The sequence below is a fragment of the Bos indicus genome, chromosome 6 (assembly GCF_029378745.1).
Source record: "Bos indicus isolate NIAB-ARS_2022 breed Sahiwal x Tharparkar chromosome 6, NIAB-ARS_B.indTharparkar_mat_pri_1.0, whole genome shotgun sequence".
NCBI classification, from domain to species: domain Eukaryota; kingdom Metazoa; phylum Chordata; class Mammalia; order Artiodactyla; family Bovidae; genus Bos; species Bos indicus.
In genome coordinates, this window is record NC_091765.1 from 46538431 (window position 1) to 46557314 (window position 18884).

The 18884-nt window shown below is 37.3% G+C and overlaps 1 protein-coding gene across 5 annotated transcripts in view; it reads left to right on the plus strand.

Annotated features, from left to right (window-relative positions):
• The window catches only part of RBPJ (recombination signal binding protein for immunoglobulin kappa J region), a 242205-nt gene that overhangs the window by 179974 nt on the left and 43347 nt on the right, over nucleotides 1-18884 (plus strand). The gene's annotated exons all lie outside the window — the stretch shown is intronic.

An 18884-nucleotide genomic window follows, 5' to 3' on the forward strand; every position in this document is an offset into this window, starting at 1 on the left:
TGAACTTATTTACAGAACAGAAACAAGACTATGAAAATGAACTTATGATTACCAGGGTAGAAGGGTTGTGGGGAGGGATAAGTAGGGAGTTTGGGATTGACATGTACACACTGCTGTATTTAAAAGGATAACCAGTAAGGACCTACTGTCTAGCACAGCGAACTCTGTTCTGTATTGTGTAACAACCTAAGTGGGGAAAGAATTTGAAAAAGAATAGATATATGTATATGTGTAACTTAACCACTTTGCTGTATACCTGAAACTAACACAACATTGTTAATCAACTATACTCCAATATAAAATAAAAAGTTAAAAAAATGTATAATGACTATAAAGACATTAGTTTTCCTTAATTTTATATATATATATATTTTAAAACAATAGTTGGTGTAATTAATATTATAGTTTAAGAGCTAGAGTTTCATGACAGTTTTTTGTTCATCTTTTTTAACAGATGACTTACTATTTAATATTATTCATTCGTTTAATGAGCATATGCTGTGTACATACAGACTTGCATTTGAAAACGATGTTAATATTGTATGCAGTTGAGTCAATTTTATATGAATAATACATGCATAGTGTTGTCCATATTTCTCTAATGTACACTTCTGCCATTAAAAAAATTGTCCAGCATAAAAGTTATGGCCTAAAAATTCCCTTGTGCATCTCTAGTTTATTATGGAAACAGATGGACATTTTCTTCGTTACTGGGATACTTAAAGAAAGACTGTCGATTTGACTAATCCCTAGGGCTGTTAACACAATCAGATTTTCATGGCTGATTTAACGGTGGCATTGTTCCTGTTCTCTAGTTGGATTACTGCAGCATTTCATCCTTGAGAATCAATGGTTTTGGTTTGCTAAGAAATACTTTACAGGTTAAGAAGTGATTTTTCTGGAACATTTAAATAAATTTTCATATGATAGGTGGTTTATTTAATGTAAAAGCAAATAGGAATTAGTTTATCAGTGAATTGGGACAAACATAATTATTTGGGGAGTTGAAGAAAATGAGTGGTTTAAAGACTAGAGATGGCTTCCTTGTATATTTATATGTAATCTTCAACCTTAGTATGATCAGCATGAAATCAGAAGCAGGGGGAATATTCTATCTCGTGACTTTCTGAGGTTTAATTTTCCCTTCTAAGTTTGAAGGCCTATCAGGATTGTTGGTGATAGTTAAATGAGAGCACATATAAACAGATATATTCTATTTGTTGTGTGCTTGTCTATTTTACTGCATGAGGCTAGTTTAGGATGCTATAGATATAAAAGTTGTAATAAGAGCTTCATCTAACTTTATGGAATCAGGGAGTGGAAATATAGAAGATAATTTGAGAAGGCAGTGGACAGCATTTGTCAATGAATTCCTTGTGATGGAAGTCAAGAATGAGGGAAAGTCAAAAATCTAATACTTAATAGAGACCACATGTCTTTAGAAAACATGCCTGTATAGATAGATGTTGATGAGAGAGGAAATGTTAAGAATTAAGTTGCTGCAATGGAGCAGCTGATCTTTAAAGAACTGTGCCCTTCTTCTTTCTAGTTAGACAAGTGATAGAGGGAAGTTGACTAGCCAGTTAACTAGTAAATTTATAACAGAACAGCTTTGCAGTTTGCCTAATTTGAATTCATAGCATAGCAAGATATTAAGTAAATATATAACCCGAATAACCCAAACTGTGACAGTTAAATCTATACCTGCCAAGAGGTCTTAACCTTTGTTTTCCTCCTTGCTACCGTCAAACTCCCAAGGCTTTTGCCTCGTCTTCTAGTGCGTTACTACTTTAAGTTACTGATGTTCTATATTCTTCATGTTTTTTGTATTTTTTGTTTTTTAGTCACTCAGTCGTGTCCGACTCTTTGCGACCCCACAAAGTCGCAGACCCCTACAGTCTGGCACTGTAGTCTGCCAGACTCCTTTGTCCATTGGGATTCTTCAGGCAAGAGTATGGGAGTGGGTTGCGATGCCCTCCTCCAGGGAATCTTCCCAACCCAGGGATCGAACCCAGGTCTCCCGCATTGCAGGCGGATTCTTTACCAACTCAGCCACCAGGGAAGCCCTAATCACTTCATAGTGATTCTCAATTCAGAGTCTTTCTTGTACCTGTGCTGAGCTGAGGCTCCTCAGATGGTTGATGTTTTATTAGGCTGCCTGTAGAACTACCCACCGGAGAAGGCAATGGCACCCTCCTCCAGTACTCTTGCCTGGAAAATCCCATGGACAGAGGAGCCTGGTAGGCTGCAGTCCATGAGGTCGCTGAGGGTCGGACACGACTGAGCAACTTCACTTTCCCTTTTCACTTTCATGCATTGGAGGAGGAAAGGGCAACCCACTCCAGTGTTCTTGCCTGGAGAATCCCAGGGACGGGGGAGCCTAGTGGGCTGCCGTCTCTGGGGTCGCGCAGAGGTGGACACGACTGAAGTGACTTAGCAGCAGCAGCAGCAGCAGCAGCAGCAGCAGAACTACCCAAGACAAAGTATCGCGCTGTTAGATTTTTGTACCACCAACTTCGATTCCTCTGTATTGTGTATTTCCCTTGCAGAGCCCTGTGGCTTCCTTGTGAAGCTTGTGGGAGCAGCTACAACGAGCTGCTGGGCCTGGCTTTTTGGTCTAGCAGTGTATGAAAGCAGCTCGACAGGTTAATGGCTCAGATAATCTTTATAAGCTTTGAATTGTGGTTAAGACCACTTCTTCAGAGTGGTTTTTGGCTTTACCACAAATGTAGGTTTGATTGTTATAACATGACATGTGATAACAGAAAGTTAAGTTACAGTTCAAAAGAAATGTATTGTTTTGGGTATAAACACTCAAGCAGGAAGGCATTTCCTTATTCGTGCAGTGGTGTATAAAAAATATCTGGAAATCTTTTCTTCCCCACCTGAACGTACAGATTTTGATCATTTTATTTTTTGCTTATTGATAGTCTCCCTTCACTGTCCTATTTTGCATGTTTTAAAATTACAGTTGCCATCTTTTTTTTTTCCTTTAGGGTCAGGCTTCTTTAAAATAGTTTAATTCCTTGTAAACTTGAATTATAGCCTTTCCTTTATGAATTAGACTTTTGGCTGCTGCTGCCAAGTCGCTTCAGTCATGTCTGACTCTCTGCGACCCCATAGACGGCAGCCCACCAGGCTCCCCCTTCCCTGGGATTCTCCAGGCAAGAACACTGGAGTGGGTTGCCATTTCCTTCTCCAATGCATGAAAGTGAAAAGTGAAAGTGAAGTCACTTAGTTATGTCTGACTCTTAGCGACCCCATGGACTGAAGCCCACCAGGCTCCTCCGTCCATGGGATTTTTCAGGCAACCGTAAATGTTCTGGTCTGCTTTATTTAAAAGGAAAACAAAAGGCAGATATCCTGCAGAATTCAAATACTTTAAAACCAAACTGTATGTTAGAGGTTTGACTGTTTAAGAAATTGGCCAGTAATGGTTTAATAGAGGTTGGACTGGTACAGAATCTTTATGTTAATAATTTTGACTAACAGAAAATGTTAGTGTAGACATAGTTTATAGTATAAGTGCAGACATAGTATATATATATGTATATATACATACATACATATACATACATATATATGTGTATATATACATAGACACAGAAGATGTTTATGTATTCTTGATCCATTTCAACTCAGAAAAAAAATGTACTTTGCAAAATTATGATTGGTGATGTAGACACTGGTCATGAGCAATGTAACATATTTATTGTCTTTGTGCAAGAAATATGAAAGTAATTGTCAAATATTTGATGTACGTATATGTACAGACATTCATGTCTGTTTATGTATATGTATGCAGTAGTTAAGGTATGGCTCCCACAGCAGGTGTCTTTAGATTTCCTGAGTTTTACGTATTTACAGCTTTCGAAGAGAATTTTTTCACTTTCTAGCAGTCAAAGACAGAAGAATCTTTTACCCTTATGATTTAGTCAGTAGTTGAAGTATTGGAAGGGTAATGAAAGAAGGTTTCCTTTCTGGTTTCTTGTTGACCCCTCACTTAAGCAAAACAAGTCTATACTATATCATAGAAATTTTTAGGATCAGTTAGTACACTTTATAGTCTTTCATAAAAATTGTATCTCTTCATATGTTAGTATCTAGAATTGAACTGTACTTGAATTCTACCTTATTGCAGAATGTATGGAAAATCATGGACCTTATACTGTAGTTACATTTTAAACCAAATTTACCATTATGTGAACAAGGCAAAGTGGTTTCTAAGCAGATTTTTCTCGTCTGTGTAGTAAGATTGACGTGTGTAAAGTGAGATGTTCGTGCATAGTACGTAGGTAGCCTGCTGCTGCTCCTGTCGTGTATTCTGTGTGGATAGGGACCGTGTTCCATTTGCTGCTACATGTTCCAAATGTCAACTGCAGTTCCTAACATACAGTAGGCCCTTAAATGTGTGTTAAACGTTAAAGAAAGAACAGAAATGAGAATGTTCAAAACAATTATGCCACACTCTCTCTCTCTCCTTCCTCCTCATCTTGGTTTTAGGTGAGAGAGGCAAATGAAGCCAATTTAAAAGTTAACAATAGGAAAGTTCTAATCCTACTACCCATTCAGCATTTTTCTGTGACACTGCATAACTAGTGACTTTTAAAAAATGCATACTCTGGGGTAGATTTGCCAAACAGAGGACCACAATTGATCCTGATTCTTTTGCCTACTAAAATTAGGGAAGAAGACTAAATTCTGATTTGCAGTTTAGATGTAGAGAAGACCAGTTTTCAGGACTTAAATCCTTATACTAACCTTTGATATGAAATACATATATTCTGGAATGATGTAGCTGAGGACTGGAAATCACCACCTTCTAAAATCTGATGTTAAAATAGAATTCAAAGACAATAGAAATAAAGTCTAGGAAAGAACTTTTTTCCCAGAACCATCCATTCATTTGAAACACTTGAATGTTAATAAATCTGGATATATATTTATAAATTAAAGTAATATACCTACAGAAAAACAAAGCACACAAATCATAAATGTACAATAAAGTAAATTTTCACAAAGTGAATGTAAATGTGTGACCATCACAGAGATGAAGTTACAGAATATTACTCGTTCTTCCGGATCCTTTCATATAGCTCCTCCTGGTGTGTGTGCCTCCCTCTCAAAGGTCACCTGTATCCTGGTGAACTCTGTAGTTTAGTTTAGCTTTTCTTTTTAAAATTTCATATAAAATGGAATCATATAATTTTGTACCTTTTTGAGTCTGGCTTCTTTTGCTATTAGTCAGTGTTATTGCCTGTGTAGTGATAATTTGTTCACTTTCCTTGCTGAATAGCACAGTGCTGTATGATGATTCTATAATTTATCTGATCGCATGATGATTCTGTAATTTAGCCGATCCTTCGACAGTGGTCATTTGAGTTTCTGATTTGGGATTATTATGTCTGATGATGCTGTGGACATTCTTCTACATGTCTGCTGGTACTCATATATACACATTTGTGCGGGTATAGCATTTTTATTATTTTTGAACATCAGCAATAATAATCTCAAGTCAACAGGCATATATTTTAAGCTATTGTCAGTGGTCTAGCAGTATTGCTACATTCTCAGGTGTACTTTTATTAAGGAAAGATTATGGGCCTTCATGTACCACCTAATTGCATGATACTGCTTCTGAGCCTATTCCATTCCATGGGCTGAATCAGAATTAATTTAGGGAGAGGCCTGTTGGACCTAACTTTTACAGGGAAATACTATTTTTTTCTACTCGTATTTTCTTCCTTGTGATGGGAGCTAAGTATTACAATGCCAGGGTTCTCTTTACCAAGTTTACTCCTTTGATTCCTCGTTGTTGTTCGGTTGCTCAGTGGTGTCCTGATTCTTTGTGACCCCATAGGCTGTAGCACGCCAGGCTTCCCTTTCCTTCATCATCTCTTGGAGCTTGCTCAAACTCATGTCCATTGAGTCGGTGATGAGGTGATTCCTCACTAGGTACTTGGAAAACTTTATTTGTAGGATATTAGAACTCAATATGGGCTTCCCAAGTGGCACTAGTGGTTAAGAACTGGCCTGCCAGGGCAGGAGACATAAGAGATACGGGTTCGATTCCTGGGTCAGGGAAGATCCCTTCGAGAAGGGCACCCCAGCCCACTCCAGTATTCTTCTTGCCTGGAGAATCCCATGGACAGAGGAGCCTGGTGGGCTACAGTCCATAGAGTTGCAAAGAGTTGGACACGACTGAAGCAGCTTAGCACAGGACTCAATATAGAGCCCAGCTTTAAAATTGCAAGGTCTTCTGGCTTGGTAGTTTTTTTTTTAAAAAACTGAAAATTACCTATTTTTCCATATTTTGTTAATTCTGTGGAGGCAAAAACTTACTTTGAGCGGCCTCCTGAAATGTAGCTTATTTGTCTTCTTCATTGTTCCCCACTAAAAATCTCTTTGGTCCTCTCTGCTATATTCAGGCTTCCCTACCAGAAATCATTGATGGTTACTTCTTGGGGATCTGATCTCTCGGTTCTAAATACCTGTACTGAGCAGTGGTTAAAGGAGAGCTAGACCCCTTCTAAGATAAATGTATTGCACAGTAAATGTTGTATACGTTTTCAAGGATAGAAGAACCCAAGGAAATCAGGCAAAGAAATCCTATTATGGATAGTTGTATTCTATGGCTTTCAAATGGAGAAGGCAATGGCATCCCACTCCAGTACTCTTGCCTGGAAAATCCCATGGACGGAGGAGCCTGCAGTCCTGTAGGCTGCAGTCCATGGGGTCACTAAGAGTCGGACACCACTGAGTGACTTCACTTTCACTTTTCACTTTCATGCATTGGAGAAGGAAATGGCAACCCACTCGTGTTCTTGCCTGGAGAATCCCAGGGACGGGGGAGCCTGGTGGGCTGCCGTCTATGGGGTCGCACAGAGTCGGACACGACTGAAGTGACTTAGCAGCAACAGCAGCAGCATGGCTTTCAAAAAAAAAAAAATCTCTTTTATTGGCATCCCTCTTTCTTTCGTTTTTAAGTCTCACTTGGATTGGAAAGGCCATTTCAAAAGATGAGAAAAAAATAACAACTTCTAATTAATATCAGATTTCTTTCTTCCTGTGAAGAATTTTCAAATGACTTCAGAGAACTGACAACCTTAACATCTTTGGCAGATGTTTTGTGGAGGAAAAAAAATCTTCACTGTTTATAATTTGAGGTAGGGGTGAGAAGTCAGTGGGGAGGTGCAAAGGCAAAAACTATGTGACATCTCATGTACAAGCTGCTTTCCATGATCACTTGGGATTTTCCACAGGAGATGTTCAAACCAAACAGTCTTTGAGGGATTGTTTGCATGCTGTCTGTGCTGCCCTTCCTTAGGAGGTATAGATTCTAGGAAGAACTTCTCTTTTTCCTTTTCTATCCTTACCTTGATGGTAGTAGGAACCACTTATATATTATACATATACTCCTCATGTTCTTCTTTTGTATGTCTTGGCACCCACTTGTCTGTTTTTTCTAAGTTGTACGGCAGCCACTGTCACTTATCCTGGCAGTCACATAGGATACCCCTCAAAGCTGGGCCAATATTCCTCATTAAACCATAGTTTAAGGCAAAACTAAATACTATTAGAAGGGCAAAATATATATAAAACATGAAGTTTACCATTTTAATCATTTTTATGTGTTCAGTTTGATTAGGTACATTCACATTACTGCACAACCACCATCACCTTCTGTCTCCAAAATTTTTTCTTCTTCCCAAACTATACCCATTAAACAGTAACTCTCCATGCTTCCTTCCATACCCTCAACCATGGTGACAGTCACTGGAAACCACCATTCTACTTCTCTGTCTTCTGAATTTGACTACTCTAGGTACCTTGTATAAGTGGGATCATAGGATATTTGACCTTTTGTGTCTTATTTTAATTTAGCGTAATGTATTCAGGGTTCATCCATGTTGTATGTAACTTGTGTCAGAATTTTTTTTAAGGTGGAATATTTAATTGTATGTGTATACCACATTTATTCATCCATCAGTGGGCATTTAGATTATTTCCACCTTTTGCCTGGTGCGAATAATGCTGCTCTAAACATTGGTGTACAAGTATCTGTTTGAGTTACTGCTTTTATTTCTGTTGGGTATGTACCCAGAAGTGGAATTGGTAGATTATGTGTTAATTGTACGTTTAATTTTGGAGATACTGCCATACCATTTTATATTTCCACCATAATACCATACCATTTTATATGTCCACCAGCAGTGTACCAGGGTTCAAATCTTGTTGTTTTTTGTCAGTTTTGATAATAGGCATCCTGAATGGTATGAAGTGGTATCTTTATGTTTTTGATTTGCATTTCCATAGTGATTAGTAATGTTGAACTTTTATGTGCTTATTGGCCATTTGTATATCTTCTTAGAGATATATCTCTTCAAGTCCGTTGGTGGTTCAGTTGTGGTGGTTTAGTTGCTAAGTTGTGTCCGACTCTTGCAACCCCATGGACGGTAGCCTTCCAGGCTCTTCTGTCCATAGGATTCTCCAGGTAAGAATACTGGAGTGGGTTGCCATTTCCTTCTCCTGGGGATCTTCCCAACCTAGGGATCAAACCCAGGTCTCCTGCATTGCAGGCAGATTCTTTACCTACTGAGCTAAGAGGACAGTCCTTTACTTATTTTTAAATCAGGTTTTTGTTGAGTTCTTTATGTATTCTCAGTTTCTTTGTGAAATGTAGAATTAATTATATGTATTTTAAAGCTATATAAATGTGTATTTGTTTTGAAGGCCTTATTTCAATTTTACCATATTAGTTAGAGTAAATAATACTCTGTAATCCAGCCTTGAAACAGTAGTGGTGTTTCATCTAGTACCTAGAACTCTTAGGTGCTGTACACTTCTTTTTTGGTTGCACTTCATGGCATGCAGGATCCTGTTTCCCCAACCAGGGACTGAACATGCACCCCCTGCATTGGAAGTGTGGGTTCCCACTCACTGAACCTCCAGAAAATCCCTCGGTCTGTACACTTACGAACCTTTTAAATTCTTATAAGAATTCTGTACAGAGATACTTTTATCTGTGTTTCAAATTGAGAAAACTGAAACAGAGAGTTTAAGTAACTTCTGCTCCTTTGCTTTAAAGTTAGGGTGTGAACTTAAACAACCTCACTCCTGAGTCCATGCCGGTACGGTAATATGCGGCTACCTGTCCCATGACCTGTATTTGTGACAGATTGTGTGTGCTCTTATCAGATGACACTTTTCACCTCTTAAATATTGCCTTAAAAGGCAGTGCGTAAGATCAAGTCAGGTGTCTGAAGGAGTTCTTAGCAAAAATTGAATTCTTTTGCAGAAATTAAACAGATGGTTAAGGTTGCTGCTGCTGCTAAGTCGCGTCAGTCGTGTCCGACTCTGTGCGACCCCATAAACGGCAGCCCACCAGGCTCCCCCGTCCCTGGGATTCTCCAGGCAAGAACACTGGAGTGGGTTGCCATTTCCTTCTCCAATGCAGGAAAGTGAAAAGTGAAAGTGAAGTCGCTCAGTCGTGTCCGACTCCTAGCGACCCCATGGACTGCAGCCTTCCAGGCTCCTCCGTCCATGGGATTTTCCAGGCAAGAGTACTGGAGTGGGGTGCCGTTGCCTTTTAGGACCTCTTTAAACTTCTTTAAGTTGCATTATATTTTCCTATGTGGAAGTGTATGCTTTCCATAAGGGTGTGAATTTCTTTATTTGGATCCGGCATATTTTTTTCTGTATTACTTCCCCTAGGGAAATTTGTTTACTGAGAACATTTTGTGGGGTAAAATTTTAACTTCGATGTTTTTCTCAGTTTTTATTTTAAGCCACCCTTCTTCTAGACTCAATATATGAGTGGCCTTAACTGATGTTTAGATATGCAGTTTTATTTGGCTGTTTACCTAAGCCAAGACTAGCTAGTAATGAATAAAACATCTGCCAGATTATATATAATACATTCTAGAGCAGAATGGAATTCTTGCTGCTGCTCATCATTATCACTAATACTGATAATTAGTGGAAATGGTGTATATATATATATGTGTATATGTGTGTGTGTATTATTTTATATACACACTTGGGGAGGGGAATGAAAATATATATCTCATTTTTTCATTCAAAATTAATGCTTCTGGGAATTCCCTAACAGTCCAGTGGTGGCAGCATGGCCAAAAAAAGAAAAAACTTAATGCTATTAATTGGATAGCTCTTTTTACTTTTTTCTTTTCTTTGTGTTTGGGTCTGTAGGCATGATTGTGAGGTGCTATGTGTAACCAGCAATCCATTCCTAATTATCATGGATTTAAAAAAATTTTTTTAATACAAATGATGCTTTATTGCATATCTTTGTATACAAATTTTTGCATAGTCAGATTTGTCTACCTATATAATAAACTTCCCGAATAGAGAGTGCTAGAGATTCAAAGGAATGCACATCTTGAATTACAATAGACACTGCCAGGTGTCTTCCAAAAAGATTGCACAAATTTAAACTCCCAACAGTGCATGAGAGTTCCTGTTTCTCCACTTGTACATCAACACTGGGTGTAATCAAACTTTAAGTCTATAGCAAGTTGTCATAAGAACATAAGAGCTGTGCCAGAAAGCCGGCCGTGGAGCCTCTTATCGCCGCCAGTGAATGTCTCTGTTGTGGCCACCAGGTTCTGTGGCGATTAGTGTTATGCCAGCACCTAGATCAGGTTAGTGCTTCTCTGATGGTGGCCTTTTTTGTTTTGATATAATTTCAGTTTACAGAAAAATTGCAAATATAACAAAATATTACAGAGAAGTTCAGCCAGATACTTCATTTATTAACATTTTACCACATTTACATTATCCCTCTGTGTATCTACACACACACACACACACACACACACACACACACACACACAATCTTATTTTTCCTGAACCTTTTGAAGGTAAGTAGACATCATTCCCTTTTCTTTCTAAACACTACAGTGTTTCTAAAATTAAAGACATTCTCTTATTTAATGCCTGTATAGCTATCAAAACTAGATATTAAAATTTATATGATCCTATTTTCTAATCTACCATTTTATGCAGATTTTGTCACTTGTCCAAATAATGTCCTTTTCTAGCAGAAGTAAATTCTGGATATTCTGTTGTATACAGTGATCATGTTTCTTCAGTCTCTTCTAATCTGAGCAAGTTTCTCATTTTTTTGTCTTTTACAACCTTGGTGCTTTTAAAAGTGTAATCCACTTATTTTGTTGACTCTGCCACAGTTTAGGTTTGTTATGTTTCTTCTTGTTTAGCTTCAAGTTGTGTTTTTGTCCGTGAAATTACAGAAATGATACTGTGCTCTTACCATGTTAGGAGGCATTTGATGTCAGTTTGTCCTTTTCAGTCTTTTGGCATGAAATTGGAGTAGTTGTCCAGCATCTTACTGCTCTCTCTTGTTGAGGCCATAGATTTTAAGACATATACTTTTCATATAAGGTCTTTATATGTGATGTTAATGGATGCCAGGGTTCTCAACTCAGCTGTGCTGTCTGGGTTGTGAGGCTTATGGCTATCGCAGATTTAACTGGAACAAATCCCTCTGCAGGTATGAATTTTAGGAAAATCACCTTTTCCCTAACCTGATGCTAATTTTGGAGATACCTCAAAAGCCAGATGCAGAGAATAGCTGAAAACGATGGTCTCGGTCACTCCTAGTTTGTACCTTTCCACTCTGCCTGCTTCTTTACACAGAGTGATGACAGGCTAACAGAGTTTGCTGTTGTTTTAATTGGGAGAAAAAAAAAGGTAGAATAAAGGGATTTTAAAATTAAGGAAGCAGTGCCTTTCAGATGTTCTGTGCAGCATACTAGTAAGAAGGGGAGCATGTTTCTTCACCTGGTGGGGCCAAGTGTGGCACGTCTTTGAAGTCTACCCCATAGGATATTTGTTCTAATAGAAAATATTTAGTAATTGTGATAGTTCAGGAGAATGCATCGTGCCTTGATTGTCTTTTTTGTTGTATCCAAGACCACTAGTTATACCTTGACAGGTTTTGAGCATTATTGCCATTAAATACAGGTCTTAAGGTAAGAGTAAAGCTAAAAATTGAATTGTGACAAGGTGTCACTTGTCTTGCTCAAAGTTACTTGACTCAATACATAGACTGTTTTCTGTCATAAATATAGAATGAAGGTTTAGAAGTGAAGATGTTACATATTTACTTGAAATATATTTTTAGATTGTTCCAATATTAGTCTTTTCAATCATATTCAATAAGTATAATGTTTATTTCTAGCTTTTTAAAAAATAAATTACATTGATGAACATCTTTGAATATATACCATTGTCCATTTGTCTTAATTGAATGTAAGTGCCATAAGGGAATGGATTTTATGTCTCTTTTGTTCACTGATGTATACCAAGTACCTATACTCGGTACATACTGGGTGAATGAATGAATCTGAAGACAAAGATGGTATATTATGTGTAGCCTTTTCTAATTAGCCTCTTCTGTTTTGGTGAGTAGATTGCTCAACAACTTTCTGGTACGTATTGCTTTGTTTTTCATATTATATGTTAGCACAGACTATGATGATCACGTATATCATCTATTTGTTTCTTTCTCCTGGTGGAATGATCAGGCATGGATTCTTGAGGGTATCAATCAGGTTTCCTTATTTTTCCTTCGTTAAATGCTGTTTCGTTTCACTGTCTTAAACCATGATTCAAAAATTCTGGTACTTTTTTTGAACTGTATACCACCTAGAGAAGATTTGGTATGAAGTGAAGTGAAGTTGCTCAGTGTCCAGCTCTTTGCGACCCCATGGACTGTAGCCTACCAGGCTCCTCCGTCCATGGAACTCTCCAGGCAAGAGTATTGGAGTGGGCTGCCGTTTCCTTCTCCAGGGGATCCTCCGGACCCAGGGATTGAACCCGGGTCTCCCACATTGTAGGCAGATGCTCCATTATCTGAGGCACCAGGGAAGCCCGACAAGTGTATAAAACAAGTGTACTTTTCTCAGCTTGCTGTTCATTCAGTGTTGTATTTACATGAAGTTCGACTTCATTAAGAGTTTGGATTTGTTCATGCTCTCTTCAGTGTTTCTTGAGTTAATAATTTATTTTAATTTCATTTATCCATTAAGCAGAAAACTTGTGAAATTCAGAATAATAGAGGAAATTACTTTTAGTTCTACACCCAAGGGCAGAATAGTTTCCCACATGATTTGAGCTGGCTTTTGCGTCTGTAGACTCAAAAGTTCTAATATCACTAGACAATATCCTAGCAGAGTAATTACTAAATTGTTCTATAGTCAAAGTTTTTTCTTTTCTTTCCATACCTCACCTTTTGGTTTTTGACTTGATTTTTCTCGTGTGAAGCATCTGTTAGCTAGAAAAGGTGTTAAGATGGTAAAATTTTGATAACTTTATCGTGTTTATCCTCAATACGTTGGTGGTCATATACTTCCTTAAAAGATTGGTTAATATAGAAGAAATGTGTCTGTTGTGGGGGAAACAATATTACATGTCCACCATGAGCAAAACAGAAGTAAAAGAAGTATGCAAAGTTCAAGTCTTTTACTTACTTGAAAATTCTAATGGATTGGAGGATATGTGGGAACCTTGTATGGGTAGGAAATATATTAAGTGATTGATGGAAACTTTTGAAAAATCTTCAACACTGCCAGGTGTATGAAAACCGATACAGTTATAATAATAATTTCCCTAACTCTGTTTTGAGTAAAAGATGATTGTTATATTAAAAAGGGAAAGCTAGTGAAGTTAAAGTAAAATGAATTTGCTAGCCTAAAATTATACTTACAACATATACTTTGGACAGTCTAAGCTTTCTTGAGCCATGTGTTATATGAGCATAACTAACTAGTGATGGCACCTAGGTTTGTGTTTTATTCGCCAGTCCCAATCTGAGGGAAAAGCATACAGAATGGAAGAGGGAAAGGACATAGGTGTAATCAACTTTACATAAACTAACCTTTGCTTGTTACTTAAAAAAAACTCCAGAATTATAACTTTTCTTTCAAATATATAACAGGATTTATATTATCATGATTAATCAAAATATGCTTTATATAGTGTACATAAAATTTGAGAAACCTATTCATGCAAATGAGATATTGACAACCTATAGTATCAGAAAGATAAACTGGATAGCAGTGATTCTTTGTACAGTGAGGAATTAACTCCATATTTGATAAAATCAAAGGTGTCCCTAGATAGTGAAGGATTTAGGGTTTTGTTTTTGTTTTGTTTTTTGCATTTTTACTTGTATCATGCACATCTTATGAAAGTGTCTTACAGAAAAGTGGTCTAAACTTGACTGATCCGATTTATTTCTGATTTTCAGTTGTCAACACATGTCAATAGACATCTTGTTTTAAAAATAGATTAGAAGTAAAGATAAAAATTTTGTAGTGTCCTTACTCCCTACTGCAAAATGGAGGAATAGGACTTAATCTTTAAATTATAATCAGTCTCTGAGTAATTGTTACCTGACTTGTCATTTCTGCTGAAAACTGTTATTTTGATTGTATAATATAAATACTACATCATGAATTTTCTTGATTCACTCATGTTTAAAGATGGGCCTTCTTTCTGCAGAAGATAATTCCTGAAGTGTTATGTATTATACATCAGATCAGTAGAGGAAAGTGGCTCTTGATAAGTATAGGGTGCATATAGTATCTTGGTGTAAGTTGATAGTTTTAAATATGTAGATCTATGAATTTAACTGAATAATTAGAATCTAGTTCAGTTGTGAGCTTCAGAGTTATGCATCGTGAACCTACTAAACACTCTTATGAATTTCTCAGAAAACTCATTTTCTTTTATTTTTGATAATTAAATTTACTTATTTTTAATAGAAGGATAATTGCTCTAAAATATTGTATTGGTTTCTGCCATAGGTCAACATAAATCAGCCATAGGTATACCTATGTATACCTTTCTCTCTCTTTTGAACCTTTCTGCCACCTCCCTCTGCATTCCACCCCTCTAGGTTGTTACAGAGCCCTAGTTTGAGTTCCCAGAGTCACGCAGCAAATTCCAAGTGGCTGTTTTACATAGGATAGTGTATCTGTTTCTGTGTTACTGTCTCCATGCATCCCACCCCACCTTCCTCCCCCCACCGCCTGTGTCCATGAGTCTGTTCGTTCTCTGTGTCTCCATTGCTGCCCTGCAAGTAGTTTCATAGGTACCATTTTTCTAGATTCCATATTTATGTGTTGAAACACGATGCTTATTTTTCTCTTTCTGACTTTCATTCTGTATAATAGGCTCTAGGTTCATTTACCTCATTAGAACTGACACAAATGCATTCCTTTTTATGGCTGAGTATATTCCATTCTATATGTGTACCACAGCTTCTTTCTCCATTCATCTGTCAGTGGACTTATAGGTTGCTTCCATGTCCTAGCTATTGTAAATAGTGCTGCAGTGAACATCGGGGTACGTGTGTTCTTTTCACTCAGGTTATATGCCTAGTTGTGGGATTGCTGGGTCATATGGTGGTTTTATTCCTAGTTTTTTAAGGAATTTCCATAGTGACTGTATATACATTCCCACCAACAGTGCAAGAGGGTTCCCTTTTCTCTACACCCTCTCCAGCATTTATTGTTTGTAGATTTTTTAACGATGGCCATTCTGGCCCTTGTGAGATGAAATCTCACTGTAGTTTTGATTTGTATTTCTCTAACGAGCAGTGCTGAGGTTCTTTTCATGTATTTATTAGCCATCTGTATGTCTCCTTTGGAGAAATGTCTGTTTAGGTCTTTTGCCCACTTTTTGATTGGGTTGTTTGTCTTTCTGGTATTGAGTTGTATGAGCTGCTTGTATATTTTTGGAAATTAATCCTTTGTCAGTTGTTTCATTTGCTGTTGTTTTCTCCATTCTGTAAAGAATCTGCCTGCTACGCAGGAGACCCGGGTTCAATTCCTGGGTTAAGAAGATCCTCTGGAGAAGGGAATGGCAACCCACTCCAGTATTCTTGCCTGGAAAATTCCATGGACAGAGAACCTTGGCAGGCTACAGTCCAAGGGGTTACAAAGAGTTGGACATGACTGAGCAACTAACACTCTCCATTCTGAGGGTTGTCTTTTCACCTTGTTTATAGTTTGCTTTCCTGTGCAAAAGCTATTAAGTTTAATTAGGTTTCACTTGTTTATTTATTTATATTTATTTCCATGATTCTAGGAGGTGGGTCATAGAGGGTCTTGCTGGGATTAACGTCGATTGTTCTGCCTGTTTTCTTCTAAGGGCTTTATAGTTTCTCATCTTTCATTGACATCTTTAATCCATTTGAGTTTGTCTTTGCATATGGTGTTAGGAAGTGTTCTAATTTCATTCTTTTGTAGCTGTCCAGTTTTCAGTGGCACCCCTCTCCAGTACTCTTGCCTGGAAAATCCCATGGACGGAGGAGCCTGGAAGGCTGCAGTCCATGGGGTCGCTGAGGGTCGGGCACGGCTGAGCGACTTCCACTTTCACTTTGCACTTTCATGCACTGGAGGAGGAAATGGCAACCCACTCCAGTGTTCTTGCCTGGAGAATCCCAGGGACGGGAGAGCCTGGTGGGCTGCCGTCTATGGGGTCGCACAGAGTCGGACATGACTGAAGCAACTTAGCAGCAGTTTTCCCAGCATCACTTATTGAAGAGACTATCGTTGTCACATTGTATATTCTTGCCTCCTTTGTCAAAAGTAAAGCGCCCATAGGTGCGTGGGTTTATCTCTAGGCTTTCTATCTTCAGGAGACCCATTTTATTATCCTTCTCCCATTCTATTAGATACAGTAACCATTAGGTTTAATGAGATCAGTAGAAGTGTGATGGCATATGCATTAAAGAGAGGATTGAGTTTACAGACACTTACTGAAGATACTTTATTATACACTGAAGAAGTGATTTATCACTTATAAGATTTCTAACTTTCAGATAGCACCCAGATAGAACAGTACATCATTTTGAAATACTGTTCAAGCTCAGCAGGCAAATCTCTTTTTCATGTTTTCTATGGGGGCAGGAGTGATGTTGCACAAGCATTACTATATGATTGTTGACTTCATCTAATGGGTAGTTCCAAAAAAGAATGTAGGCAGATATTTGAACCAACATTCAGTTGATTTAATCTGATTTTTAAAGCATTCCAGAGTACCAGAAAACAAAATTTGCTTTTGAATTTTGAGAGCAGTGGATCTTATTGGTTATATAATAGACCTATGTTAAATTATCTGTTAGATTCCAAAGGATGTGTGATGATCAGAGTTATTAGCTAATATGGTTAGTATCATGATTCTAACTGAAAAGTTTCATCTCATTTGTTAGCTGTGTCTCTCTAAAATTTTCACCATTTTAAGCTCTTAGATACTCTCTACATTCTTTGCTTCTCTTTATAAAGTGTGACTCTGTTCTTAAATATATATATGCAAAGAAGTAATTTAAAGATTGTCTTAAACTTTTGGGGTTTTATACTAAATCCGACCTAGTGAGGAACTTTTTAATTTTAATCATATGCTGCAATGGTAAATTTAATGTCTCATACATTAAAAAAAAAAAATCTTTCCTGTGGAAAGTTTCAGGAATAGATTTTTGCCTTTAATTCCATAATTGGAATTCACATCATAGATTAACCAGTAGTTCAGTGTTTTAAAGCCTATGTCCTTCAGCACCCTTGTTGATATTACTAATAAATCATTGTGTTTAAAGTGGACCATCCTATAGGATAAAAATCAAAGAGGATTACTTATTATTAATCCTTCTGACAAAAACTTGGGATTATTTACTCGTTTTGGGGTGCTGTTTCAGTTATAGCCACTTTTCAGTATTTTAGGGTTAACTGAAATACCAAAATATTCAAGGGAAATTTCTTATAAACCAAGTTCATAAACAGTGTCATAGAACATTAAATTACTCAACAGAATGAACTACATGGGATTTTAAGACTTTTGTCATCAAGTTAATAATTGTGTGAAATACCACAAATATAGAACTCTTTTAGGCTTCTCAAACCTATAACTCGTTATGAACAAGTCACTTAACCTATTTATAACTGCAGTGTGGCTTTAAAAAGAAAGAAAATTCTATTGATCTTTTTTCTTCAAGTGCTGTGTACCTCTGCCATGTCTTTCAGAAGACCTCATTTTTTATTTCAGAGGAGACAGGTCATCACATAAGGATTAGTTTCTTCTTCTTCTTATACTTGTTTATCTTTGTTAATATCACACTTAATATCTTTAGTTATTTTGGCTTAACTTTTATAACTAGAAAACAGTAATAATTACTAACATTTACTAATAATTAATAATTCCAGGCATTCCAGGTGTTCTCTGTGTCTTCTGTATATTAGTTAGCACTTTTAATCCTTCAGCAACTCCTTGAGGTAAGATGAGGAAGGAAACTGAACTAGAGAGTCAGATAACTTCAGGGCTGCTCGGGAAATAAACACTAAATCATAGATTTGAATTCAGCTAATCTTACTCTTGGAGTCTCACTTACCACTCATGCCGTATTCTAATTCCAGCCTAAATTGTGCTTATCTTTGCTTGGGCTTTTTCTCTTTGCCCTCTCCCAAACAATGTTACTGTCTTTCAGTGGTTCTATGCTAGAATATTTAGCATATTTCTTTTTGAAGGGCCATATATTATGAACTAATTAATTAGTCCACATCTAGGCTTAAATCTTAACTCTGCCTGCCACTTAGTTTACTTTGTGACATTGGGCAAGTTGCTTTATACGTCTTTAAAATGTGCCTTCCAGAATTATTTTATAATGGTTAAAAAGGGTTAACAAAAGATATAACATAATGCTTGCCACATGGTAAACATCTGTGAGATCTATACCCCCTTGGGCTCTGAGGAGTTTTTTGAGTGCTGCAGATTATGTGAGACTAGAAGATCATCTTTTGTTGGGTGTTTTAGCAAGGTGTCTCTGGGAAGTACCTGCTATCCTG